The sequence below is a fragment of the Dama dama genome, chromosome 26, assembly GCF_033118175.1.
Source record: "Dama dama isolate Ldn47 chromosome 26, ASM3311817v1, whole genome shotgun sequence".
Taxonomy (NCBI): domain Eukaryota; kingdom Metazoa; phylum Chordata; class Mammalia; order Artiodactyla; family Cervidae; genus Dama; species Dama dama.
In genome coordinates, this window is record NC_083706.1 from 53,765,612 (window position 1) to 53,780,217 (window position 14,606).

The following is a 14,606-nucleotide window of genomic DNA, read 5'->3' on the forward strand; positions in this document are numbered from 1 at the left end:
TTCCCAACTGAGCTACTAGGGAAGCCCTTTGCCCCCTTAGGGTATTTTAAAACAATAAAATGAGTTAGCTCATATATGTATCCTCTTCGTTAGACATACATGTCGATTTATTGATTAGTCCTTCGCAGCATCTGTGTGATCATGTGAGCTTGAAGAAAAAATAAAAAGGAGACTAAAAAGTGATACCTGCTGAGCCTGCCAATTCAAAAGCATCTTTGACAGTTACAAGAGAAAACAGCCACGCTGTCAGAAAGGCTTTGACGGCATTAAGTGAACCACATTGACAGGATATCATGCAGCATCTGGCGGGCTGTTTCAGATGAACGCTCTCATTTCCCTGTCAATGTGCTTACGTGCAATGCATTCTGTGGACTGTCTTGGTTTCCCACAGCTCCTTGAAAGCAGGATACCGGTACCTTGAGCAGAATCACTGCTCAGCTTTTTATCAACTGCCTTCCAAAGGAAACGTGACTATCCAAGAGGTGACAGTGGAAAATTCTGAGTTTTAGCCCAAATTTCTGGTCAAAAGAAATTTCCATTGCCCCAATGATGGGTTAACAGAATAGGCAAAAGGAATTTTTTTCCCTATACTTCTGTACTTTTTGGAATACTGTCTCTTTTTTTTAGGAACATTGTTATGGAAATTCACTTATCTCTGCTCCAAGAAAAGGAGAACAGGGTGAAAAACTACTTTCCAAGTGTGATTTTTTTTTTTTTTTTACTGCTTACCTTACTCCCTATCTTATGATAGACTCTCTGGTCCTTCCACACACAGAGAAGTAATAGTTACTGAACTACTGGACTCTAGGGTGTGATCACAGGATCAGAATATTTAGTATCGTAATTTGGGAATATGTTAAATATTCTATGGCATTCTCCACTGACCAGTTATTTATTACAGCCTATTACATAGTTATTAAAACACTTTTATAGTAGAAACAATAGAAAAATGGAACTATTCAATAGGAGAGCTGCTATACTAATTACAGGGAATCCAGAATACTGCATTGCCATGAAAATGAGGTAAATATTCACATGCTAATATGGAAAATTTCCATGCTGTGATTTTAGTAAAAAGCAGAAGTAAATAATTATCAAATCTTTTCCCTAAGTAAGCAAGAAAATATGTTTGCTTCTTTCTTTCCAGGAAGAGTTATAAGAGAATTAAAACAGTGATCATCTTTAGGGGAATAAACTGGGAACTGGGCTAGGGTTATTTCTTTCACTTTTCATCTCACTCCTTTCTAAATGGTTTAAATATTTTAGCTATGCATGCGTAGCACTTTTTTATATTAACTAGCATTGTCCAGGAAGAAAGAATACAGACAACTGTTCATTTCATTCATTGTGTTCTCTTTCTTAAAACAAATAGAAAAGAACCACAAGCCTGTTTGCTGCATAAATTTGAGAAATTCTATTTATTCACAGTTGTGTCCCTCACACTTGGCACACATTAGGAACTTAATAAATGTTCATTTCATAAATAAACAATAAAAATGAATAAATATATTTAAAATGGCATTGAAGTTAAAGGGTCTCTTTAAGTGCAAAATAAACAGATTCAATTATACTTATTTTTAGCATGTACTTTCCCGGAGTGTTTACCCTGCCTGATAAGAAGTGAAGACATTCCCGTTAATGAAACACTTTTAATGCTGAACTCATTATGAAGTGCGTCATTGGCTCAGTCAGTAAATATGTCAATACTAATGCCTAGTATGAGCTAGATGGATGAACTAAAGAGATAAGCATGCACAAATGTGTATATGAGCTTTAAATTATCATATGAATACAATCCTAAATTTATTTTGGGATAAAGAGTTGTAAGAGAGTGAGAATTCACTTACACTGACCTTCCAAAGAAAGTCTTCCTGATTAAACTCCACAGAGACTTAAATCTAGAGTCTACCTTTACATGTGGGGAAGGCCTTTCAAAGCCATGACAGTTTGGGTTGAGAAGAACTTCCCAGGTGACGCTAGCGGTAAGGAACTCGCCTGACAATGCAGGAGACAGAAGAAACGCGAGTTTGACCCCGGGGTCTGGAAGATGCCCTGGAGGAGGAAATGGCAACCCATTCTAGCATTCTTGCTGGGAAAATCCCATGGACAGAGCAGCATGGAGGGCTACAGTCCATGGGGTCACAAAGAGACACAACTGAAGGGAGTGAGCACACACACACACACACACACACACACACACACAGTGTCCCCAGAGACTGTGATCCCCAGAGACTGTGAGCAGGGCCTGTAACTGAACTGTGACGTGTAGCGCCAGAGAGATCACAGAGTTGCGGGACACTTGGAAAACTCCTTCTTCAGTCTAAGAGCAATCGGAAGCCATGGAAGAGTTTTAAGAATGGGCATAATTTGCCAAATGTCTTCTCTGTATTAATGGATTCAACCATGTGGGGTTTTATTCCTTAGACTGGTGATATAATGGACTATATAATTGATTTTTGAATATTGAAAAGTTAGCATTTTGGAGAGAAACCTGACTTGTTAGCGGCATGTTATTCTTCCAGTTCAGTTCCTCAGTCGTATCCAACTCTTTGCAACCCCATGAACTCCATGTCAGGCTTGCCTATCCGTCACCAACTCCTGGAGCTTGCTTAAACTCATGTCTATCAAGTCAGTGATGTCATCCAACCATCTCATCCTCAGCCTCAGCCCTTACAATGAATATTCAGAACTGATCTCCTTTAGGATAGACTAGTTGGATCTCCTTGCAGTCCAAGGGACTCTCAAGAGTCTTCTCCAACACCACAGTTCTAAAGCATCAATTCTTCAGTGTTCAGCTTTCTTTGTGATCCAACTCTCATATCCATACATGACCACTGGAAAAATCAAAACTTTGACTAGATGGACCTTTGTTGGCAAAGTAATGTCTCTGTTTTTTAATATGCTGTGTAGGGTGGTTATAACTTTTCTTACAAGGAGCAGGTGCCTTTTAATTTCATGGCTGCCATCACCATCTGCAGTGATTTTGGAGCACAAGAAAATAAAGTGTCACTATTTTCATTGTTTCCCCAGGCTTGCCTATCCATCACCAACTACTGGAGCTTGCTTAAACTCATGTCTATCGAGTCAGTGATGCCATCCAACCATCTCATCCTCTGTCATCCCCTTCTCCTCCCGCCTTCGATCTTTCCCAGCATCAAGGTCTTTTCAAATGAGTCAGTTCTTCGCATCAGGTAGCCATAGTACTGGAGTTTCAGCTTCAGCCCCAGTCCTTACAATGAATAAACAATCACTTCATTCTTGCCATGAAGTGATAGGACCAGATGCCATGATCTTAGTTTTCTGAATGTTGAGTTTTAAGCCAACTTTTTCACTCTCCTCTTTCTCTTTCATCAAGAGACTCTTCAGTTCCTCTTCACTTTCTGCTATAATGGTGGTGTCATCTGCATATCTGAGGTTATTTATATTTCTCCCAGAAATCTTAATTCCAGCTTGCACTTCATCCAGCCAGCCTGGCATTTCTCATGATGTACTCTGCATATGAGTTAAATAAACAAGGTGAAAATATACAGCCTTGATGTACTGCTTTCCTGATCTGGAACCAGTTCATTGTTCCATGTCTGGTTCTAACTGTTGCTTCTGGAATGGGTAGGCCAGAATACTGGAGTGAGTAGCCTTTCCCTTCTCCAGGGTATCTTCCCAACCCAGGGTTTGAACCCAGGTCTCCCACATTGCAGGTGAATTCTTTACCAGCTGAGCCACAAAGGAAACATGCTATTCTTTAGGTTTCTGTTTGTCTATGTATTTATGTATGTATGTGTGTATCCATCCAGCCATCTAAATTTATACCAATAGACATTTATATCAATCTATCTATACACATAAAACTGGATTTGATTTGCTATCATTTATGCTAAGAATTTTTGTGTCTAAGCTTTTACAAGATAATATTCTATAGCTTTTTTTTTTTTTTTTTTGGTAGATTTTTTGTCTAGTTTTAAGATCAGGGCAAAGCTGGTGTCATGAGATGACTTGAAAAATGTTCATTCCTGTTCTATCTCCGGTGCAGACTGTGCTGAGTTACTATTTCTTCTCTTACGTTTGGTAGGGTTGAATCTTCCTGAGGGACTTTGGGTGTGTGTAGCTGTCAAGGCTCCCTTTTATCTCAGCTGCTAAATTCACGTGCTGATAGGCGTTTGCAGTGTTCGTGGTGATTCTTGTAAAGTCTCTGGGATCTCTTCTCATTATCCTCTACAGGACTCCTGATATCAGCCATTTGTATCTCCTCTTTTTTTTTTCTTTTTTGTCAGTTTTGATAAAAGGTCATCATTTCATTGTTATTTTTAAAATGGTAGGTTTCCGTTTGATTTTTTTAAGTTATTTTTGCTTTTGACTTCTTTGATTTCTGTTCTACTTCATTTTCTTCCTTCTGTTCATTGTGGGTTTATTTTGTTATCCACTTTCTAGTTTCTTGATGTGGAAGCTGATATTACTAATTTGAAGCACCTCCATTATCTTTTAAATGAACTTCAGATAAGAAGATATGTCTTATTACTGACATTTACAGATCCTAGTGCTTTAAATCCTTTGTATAGATCCACATTTCCATCTGGTCTAACTTTCTTTTGATTGAATGACTTTCTAAATATTTCATTGCTTACTGGTGATGAGTTTGTTACTCGTCTGTACATCAAACATTTAATATCACCTTTATTTTAAAAAACTGACTGGGTATAGAATCCTGCTTTTCTTCTTATTTTACTATAAATGTGGTCATCCTCAGTTTTCTAACTAGGATTTTTGATGAGAAGTCACCTGCAGTACTTTTCCTTTTTCATATGTATGTAGGTCTTTTTGGATGATATTTTTAAAATAATTTTCTATAGACTTAAACAATTTTATTTTGAGCAATTTTGTATTTTCTTTCATATCTCAGCTGCTTATGGTTCATTGAGCTTTTTGCATCTGTGTATTTACAGCTTTTATTTTATTTTTTAGTCCATGCCATGCAGCATGCAGGATCTCAGACCCCTGTCCAGGGATTGAGCTTGTACACCCTACAGGGGAAGCTCACAGTCTTAACCACTGGACTACCAGAGAAGTCCCAAGGAGAAGAACTAAAGAGCCTCTTGATGAAAGTGAAAGAGGAGAGTGAAAAAGTTGGCTTAAAACTCAACATTCAGAAAACTAAGATCATGGCATCTGGTCCCATCACTTCATGGCAAGTAGATGGGGAAACAGTGGAAACACTGACAGACTTTATTTTGGGGGGGGCTCCAAAATCACTGCAGATGGTGACTGCATCCATGAAATTTAAAGACGCTTGCTCCATGGAAGAAAAGTTATGATATTAAAAAGCAGAGATATTACTTTGCCAACAAAGGTCCATCTAGTCAAAGCTATGATTTTTGCAGTGGTCATGTATGGATGTGAGAGTTGGACTATAAAGAAAGGTGAGCACTGAAGAATTGATGCTTTTGAACTGTGGTGTTGGAGAAGATTCTTGAGAGTCCCTTGGACTGTAAGGAGATCCAACCAATCCATCCTAAAGGAGATCAGTCCTGGGTGTTCATTGGAAGGACTGATGCTGAAGCTGAAACTCCAATACTTTGGCCACTTAATGTGAAGAGCTGACTCCTTTGAAAAGATCCTGATGCTGGGAATGATTGAAGGAAGGAGGAGAAGGGGACAACAGAGGATGAGATGGGTGGAGGGCATCACTGACTCAATGGACATGGGTTTGGGTGGGCTCCGGGAGCTGGTGATGGACAGGGAGGCCTGCTGCGGTTCAGTTTTGTTCAGTCCCTCAGTAGTGACCAGACATGACTGACGGACTGAACTGAACCGAATTTACAGCTTTTATTAATTTGGATAATAATTGGCCATATTTCTTCATACATTTTTCTGTATCCCCCTTTTTCTAGAGTTCCAATATATTCAGTATATATTCAATATATTCAGTTTCAGTATATATTTGGCCTCCTGATGCTTCCTATCTTACTGAGTCTCTGTACATTTTTTCTCACTTTAGGTTTTTTTCTGATAGAATTTTTCCTACATCCTGAGTTCATACGTCTTTTGGTTTAGAATGTCTAACACACTTTTAATCCCGCTCAATATATATTTTACATGATACATTTAGTCTTAGAATTTTGATTTGAGTATTCTGGGCATGCATATCTGTTCTTGACATGCAGCCTATATTCAAAATAGCTTCTTTAAGGTCTTTACCCACTAATTGCATTTTCTGTTCCTTTCTACGATCTGTTTCTATTGATTGACTGGTCTCGTTGTGGGTCATCTTTCCTGCTCCATTGCATGCCTGACTTTTTATATATGTAAATCTATTTCTTTATGGCTGTGCTGGGTCGTTGCTGTTGCATGGGCTTTCCTCTAGTTACAGTGAGTGCGGCCTACAGTCTAGTTGTGGTAGCAGGCTTCTCACTGTGGGGCCTTCCCTCGTGGAGGAGCGCGGGCTCTATGGCCTGTGGGCTTCAGTAACTGCAGTGCGTAGGCTCAGTAGCTGTGGCTCCCGGGGTCTAGAGCCCCAGTCAGTGGCTGTGGTTCCCGGGGTCTAGAGCCCCCATCAGTAGATGTGGCTCCCGGGGTCTAGAGCCCCGGTCAGTGGCTGTAGGGTATAAGCTCAGTTACCCTGCAGCCTGTACGCTCTTCCTGGATCAGGGATCGAACCCATACGTCCTGCATTGGCAGGTGGATTATTTACCACTGAGCCACCTGGGAAGCCCCTTTAGTCATCTTAACTTGGTCATATTTTCTCAATCTGGTAGACTCAGAGCCTTATTTTCCATTAATCTATATTTTGTTTAAAAAATGTCTCTTTTGCCTACACGCCTTTTTTTGAAGATTCAGAATCAGCTTGTCAAGAATTCATTCCTGATCACATATGCCTTTTAACAGCAAAAACACACACTCTCCATAGAATACTAATAATAGTGAAGTTGGAAATTTAGTTGGAAGACTCTGCCTGCAATGCAGGAGACCCCGGTTTGATTCCTGGGTCAGGTCGAGCTGCTAGAGAAAGGAAAGGCTACCCACTCCAGTATTCTGGCCTGGAGAATTCCATGGACTGTATACTCCATGGGGTTGCAGAGTCGGACACGACTGAGCAACTTTCACTTCACTTCACTACCGTGGTTTCAGGTACGTCTTAATAAACATAAAAAGACTGCTACTCAGTCCGTTCTTGAGGCTTTATGGATGCCTTCTTCTCCCATATTTCCGTCATGCTATGCAAGCTGTTACCGTAAGAAACAACCTCAAATTCCTGGGCTTCCAAATTAACTGTATACTCTTTATCACCTTATAAAGGGAAAGCACATGCATTCTATTTTGCACCAACTTTAAAAGGGAAGGATGAAGCAGAAATCCAAAACAAACTGGAGTTAACAACTGTCATAAATAAAAACTGGGAGGAGGTGGGGATAGTCCTGAAGCAGTTTTCACAGCATTTAATAAGGAAAAGCTTCCCAGTTGACTCATATATTTATGACACAGATGGGTAAGGTGATTACTCCAAATTCCTGGCAGTAAAAACTAGACTGCACCCCCACAGGATCCTGCCATTTATTTTCTCTCTCTGAGTGCATTAATAACACTCCTTTTTTGTAGAAAGTGTCCAACTTTAGTCACCTTTCCAAAGTTGTGCCCCTAACAGTTATACAACCACGTTCAGTGGCTGCGATGGAGTAGTTGCAGGTGGGTCAAAATGACCTGGGAGAGGAAGAGAATAGTAGATGGCACAGAAGGATTTTCTCTCTTTATTGGACCAGATAGCCTGAGTGGCACTCAGAAAAGCAACCAGGGATGTAGGAACACAGCTCCGATTGGCTGCGATGAGATCCATCTCTGTCAGTCCCTTCACACTGGGCAGTAATCTTCTCATGTACTTTTACACACAACAAAGTGTTTGATCAATAAAGTGAAAATCCTGCCTCCACCACCTTATTGTCTTCTTAAAATGGCATTTTAAGTTATCTTTATGATCTGATTTTAAGTGTTCAAAATGTCCTGGGAAAAACTGTCAAAACCAACAGCAATTCTTTAAAACTTTTATCTGCATACACCACAAACATACTTGGAAACGTGCATTTTTTAAATAAATTGGAATATATAATTGTAGCAGGAAAGTAAAGAGGGTTCCCAGGTGGCAGAGCTGTAAAAAGTCCACCTGGCATTGCAGGAGACCCCAGAGTCATGGGCTTGATTCCCGGGTCGGGAAGATCCCTTGGAGAAGGAAATGGGAACCCACTCCAGTATTCTTGCCTAGAAAATACCATGGATAGAGGATCCTAGCAGGCTATAGTCCATGGCGTTGCAAAGAGTCAGACACGACTGAGCACACAGGAAAGTAAAACTTAAAAAAAAAAAAAATAGATTTCATCTTAGTATTTTTAACAAAAAGAAAGAAAAAAATTAATTTTTTATGCATGGATAAAAATGTCACTAGACTTCAGCAAATGATAAAAACAAATTCTGTGGAAAGATGCTATCAAGACAATGAGAGAGATCACCCCTAACTTCAGTCCTCTCAATATAATAAAGGCCATATATTATAAGCCCACAGTTGACATCACATTCAATGATAAAAGTTTGAAAACCTTTCCTCTTGTATTACTTACAAGACAAGTGCTCATTGTCATTACTTCTATTTCACAAAGCACTGTAGGTAATATCGAGAGCAATCAGGCAAGAGAAAGAAATAAAAGGCATCCAGAAGAAAGCAGATGGCCAGCAGATATTTCTGACTAAATGGATGGAAGAAGAAGTTAAGAGCTTAATCTATTTCCCTTGTTAATGAAGGCAAAATGTATTGCTGGCAAGGGCAGTGTTCTAAAATCATGAATCATTATAGCAAAAGTGCAATTGCTGGAAAGATGGAAGATTAACCTTAGGATACACCAGGTCTCAGTCACCCAGATAAATAAAAAACAGATAATAAATGCACCTTGGTTTAAAAAAAAGGGCCAAATATCGTTACAAAAGACTGGGAAAATAATAGCTTCAAATTAGTCTAAAGGAACTTCTGAGCCTCTTGGCTTGTGCATTTACGGGTGCTTTGCACATGGCATATACTGGGCTTTAACATGATTCAAGTTATTAATTGCTTTAGTTCAACTATTAATCTGCTTTATCTTTTAATATTCCAAACACAAAAGAAAATATTGACTTCATGTTTAGTTTACCACACAGAAAAATGCACTTAAGTGCAAGTATATGTAGCTTCAATTGAATACATAGGCTTCCCTGTGAATGAAGCAAAAATTTAGTCAAGGGAATATTTACCTTGACATTTTTTTCCTAATAGTAATGATAAATTGCTATCATGATAAGTAATAAATTCAGAAAACTAAGATCATGGCTTCTGGTCCCATCACTTCATGGGAAATAGATGGGGAGACAGTGGAAACAGTGTCAGACTTTATTTTTGGGGGGCTCCAAAATCACTGCAGATGATGATTGCAGCCATGAAATGAAAAGACACTTACTCTTTGGAAGGAAAGTTATGAGCAACCTAGACAGGATATTAAAAAGCAGAGACATTACTTTGCCAACAAAGGTCCATCTAGTCAAGGTTATGGTTTTTCCAGTGGTCATGTATGGATGTGAGAGTTGGACTATAAAGAAAGCTGAGGGCCAAAGAATTTATGCTTTTGAAGTGTGGTGTTGGAGAAGACTCTTGAGAGTCCCTTGGACTGCAAGGCGATCCAACCAGTCCATCCTAAAGGAGATCGGTCCTGGGTGTTCATTGGAAGGACTGATGCTGAAGCTGAAACTCCAATACTTTGGCCACCTGATGCAAAGAACTGACTCATTTGAAAAGACCCTGAGGCTGGGAGGGATTGGGGGCAGGAGGAGAAGGGGACGACAGAGGATTCGATGGCTGGATGGCATCACCGACTCGATGGACATGAGTTTGAGTAAACTCCGGGAGTTGGTGATAGACAGAGAGGCCTGGCGTGCTGTGATTCATGGGGTCGCAAAGAGTCGGAGACGACTGAGTGACTGAACTGAACTGAATGATAAATTGCACGGTGTCATCTGCATTCCTGTGACATATCACTTTTATAACCCTTAATGTGCAGCTACAAGACGTCAAAGTGAGAAGCACAGGTGGTAGCTATGTACAGAGACTTTTTTCTGAGAACCTAACAGGAATTAAAATCACAGCCCTGGCCTCATAATCACCTTTCTAACCTCCAGAGCTAAGTGACCCAGACTATAGAGACTACTGAAGATACTTGCTGAGCTATTAGGTTGATGAATGGGAAGCATTTCAGAATATGGCATCTTGTGAAAAATAATACAATAATACAAGTAGTTGTCCATCCCAGTGGTACCAATTTATAGACAAGGCTAACTCAATAGTCTTTTTTTGCCCAGAGGCCAAGTACTGCTGAACTACTTCATTGCCAGAGAGACAGAAAATAAACACACCTAATATATAACAGTGTTGTAATCAGGCTAAGACAAAGGCAGATTCCAGGCAGAATTTCAAAGCTCCGCTTTTACCACTACTATCAAAAATGAAAGAGAAAGAAAAATTTGCATTAGAATGCTATCCTAAACTATCATTTTTATAAATTACTTATTTAATCGATATAAACGTATCTATAAGGATATGACAGGGTATGTCATCATAAGAAGAACATTTAATTTATTTTCTAACATATATTAATAATGAAATGTAACATTTTTAAACTGTGTAGCAGCTATCAGCTTACATAAAGTATATCCAGAGTGTTCTGCCTTGAGTTGTTAAAAATAAAAATTTTGACTCCTGAGTAACACACATATTGACAATTACATTTGAGCCACAATGAAGACCTTCAGTATGGGATTGTTGTTAAGTAGCGTGTAAACTTATTTGAGAGAAAATTTAGTAAAGAATGTCTTTTGTTAGCATTGCTTGAATTTGGTTTTGTTCTGCTGATCTTACAGGACTTTGATCAGTTCTTGAGAGAGAGAAGCTGCAATTTAGGTGATTACCACTTAGTTAGCTGAAATCCCTGATGACATGACTAGCCAGCTATATTTTCCAGAAAAATCTGTAACTGAAAAAGAAAAAATTTAAACACACGTATTTTTAATAATTCTGTCACTAACACTACCTAAATTACATATGTTAAATACATATATAAAGTGTGCTTTATATATTTTGCATATATTTGCCTCAAATATATACATATGCATATGTATGTATATACACATAAATATACATATATGTATATATTTGTTGTTGCTCAGCTGTTCAGTCACATCCATCTCTTTGCAACCCCATGGACTGCAGTACGCCAGGCTTCCCTGTCCTTCACTATCTCTTGGAGTTTGTTCAAACTCATGTCCATTAAGTCGAGAGAGAAAATATATAATAAAATGCCGATAAACATAGTTACATAGTCACAGACTACAGATGTTCTTCAGTGAAAAGGGAATCTTTTCCCCCTTTCATATATTAATAGAAAGCTAGGCAAAATGAAAAGAAAGGAATGTATCATTTGAACAATATTATTAAACACGTGACCTAATTGCTAGAATACCAATACAGAACAACTGTAGAATATGTATTATTTCCAAATGCATGTGGTATTTGCACCAAGACAGATCATATCCTTGGCCATAAAGTATTACTTAATAAATTTAATAGATTTCTATCTTACAGAGTACATTTTCTCACTACAATGTAATTTATATATATATATAAATAATTTTACAGAAAAATTCCTGAAGAATCAATAAAATAGTAATAAAGTCAGTAAGTAAATTTAACTAAATTACAAAACATAAGGTTGAAACTCAAAAATGAATTGCACTCTGTATACTAAGAGGCAGAGAATTAGATGGTTAGATAGCATAACCAACTCAATGGACATGACTCTGAGCAAATTCCAGGAGACGGCAGAGGACAGGGGGACCTGGCGTGCTGCAGTCCACGGGGTCACAGAGAGTCAGACAGGACTTGATGTCTGAACAACAAAATACCAACAGTGCAAAACTAAAAGTGATAGTTTCAAAATATTTTATTACAATAACATTGAAATTATTCAATAGTTATGAATAAAATTTTTAAAGACTTTCAAGTCTTGAAAATTATAAAATATAAACTAAGAAAAATTAATTAGCAAAAAATCATGTTCATTTATTGGAAATCTCAATATTTTTAAGATATCATACTTTAGATTGACCTGTAGATTCAACATAAACTCAATAATAATCCCACCAGGCTTTTTCTTTACATTTACAGGCTGACTCTAAAACTTTTATTGAAATCCCAAGGGCTTAGAACATCTTTTAAAAAAAAAATGTTAAAAAAGAATAAACTCAGAAGACTTGCATACCTGTTCTTAAGACTTCCTGTAAAACTAACCAAGACAATCTGGCGCTGGTCAATGGAATAGGACAGGGAGTCCAGAAATAGATCCTCATGTAAACAGTCCTTTGATATAGACAAGCCATCAAATCAGTCTTAAGTAGAAAGAATGGTTTTTCAAGAAATGGTTCAGAAACAACTGGATATCTACATGAAAAAAAATTAAAAGTCAGTGTTTACTTTCACCATTCACAAAAATCCATTACTTTGGTCTCTTAATTCAAACAGCCGATTCACTGAAAAAGACTGGGAAGGATTGAAGGCAGAAGGAGAAGAGGGTGGCAGAGGATGAGATGATTGGATGGTATCACCGACAGAGTGGACGTGAGTTTGAGTAAACTCTGAGAGATGGTGAAGGACAGGGAGGCCTGGCATGCTGCAGTCCTCAGGGTCACAAAGAGTTGGACATGACTTAGCAGCTGAACAACAATTTTCATTTGACCTCTGAGCTACTTAGAATTGAATTGCACAGCTTCCAAGTATTTAGAGATTGTCTAGATGCCTTTTTTTTTCATTTGTTTTTATTAGTTGGAGGCTAATTACTTTACAATATTGTAGTGGATTTATTGTAGTCTAGATGCCTTTTTATTACTGATTTTTCATGTAATTTTGTTTTGGACAGCAAACTTACTTTATATGATCTTGAAATATTAATTCGGTTGGTAATATTCCTGCAGGCAATTAGCTCACTAGGAAGGTGTTTGGGTTTTGTTCTGGAGGAAGAGGTAAGGAATAATGTGACCCTGTCTCCTCAGTGCGTCCTTTTAGCCACTGTAGGTCGGGTCTTCCTGTGCGTCAGTAAGCTAGTGGTCCTCAGCTGGAGAGTAAGGAAGATGGAAAGGGGAGTGAAGGGATTTCCCTGGTGGTCCAGTGGCTAAGACCCTGCGTTCCCAATGCAGGGTGTGCAGGTTCGATCACTGGTCAGGGAACTAGATCCCTCATGCTGCAACCAGGAGATCCCACATGCCACAGTGAAGACTGAAGATGCCTCCTGCTCCACCCAAGGCCTGGTGCAGCCAAGTAAATAAAAATAGATATCACAGCATAGAGAAATCAAGGCATCTGCGGGAATAACTTCTGGAGCTTTTTCCAAATGCACGCATTGTCTTGGCCTCGATTCCCTGGCTAATAGAAGGTGGGGGAGCTCATCTCAAAAATATCCCACAGGTAGTTTGGCCTCCACTGTCCTCAGACCTTCATTAACAGCTGTGTGGGCCTCCTTGTTTTCATTAAAATAACCTCTCTCCTTCCATTTCTCCTTCCTGTATTTACCCCTCCCTTCCATCCATGCTTTCCATCAAGAAAGATCCACCCTGTACCTCCTGGGGACTACAGCTATAACCACAGTCCTGAGGAGAGTACCCACCCTCCATGTGAAGAGAGCAAACACAACCACACACACACACACACACACACACCACACACACCACACACACACACACACACACACCACACACACCACACACCACACACATACACACACATACCACACACATACACACACACATACCACACACACCACACACACCACACACACCACACACATACACACACATACCACACACACCACACACATACCACACACACTGCACACACACCACACACACCACACACACACACACACACATACACACACACACACCACACACACACACACATACACACACACACACCACACACACCACACACATACACACACATACCACACACATACTACACACACAACACACATACCACACACATACACACACATACCACACACACTGCACACACACCACACACACCACACACACACACACACCACACACCACACACATACACACACATACCACACACATACACACACACATACCACACACACCACACACACCACACACACCACACACATACACACACATACCACACACACCACACACATACCACACACACTGCACACACACCACACACACACACACACACACACCACACACCACACACATACACACACATACCACACACATACCACACACATACACACACACACACCTCACACACCACACACACCACACACATACACACACATACCACACACACCACACAGACCACACACACCACACACACCACACACATACACACACATACCACACACACCATACACATACCACACACACTGCACACACACCACACACACACACACACACACACACACCACACACACCACACACACCACACACACACACACACATACCACACACATACACACACATACCACACACACTGC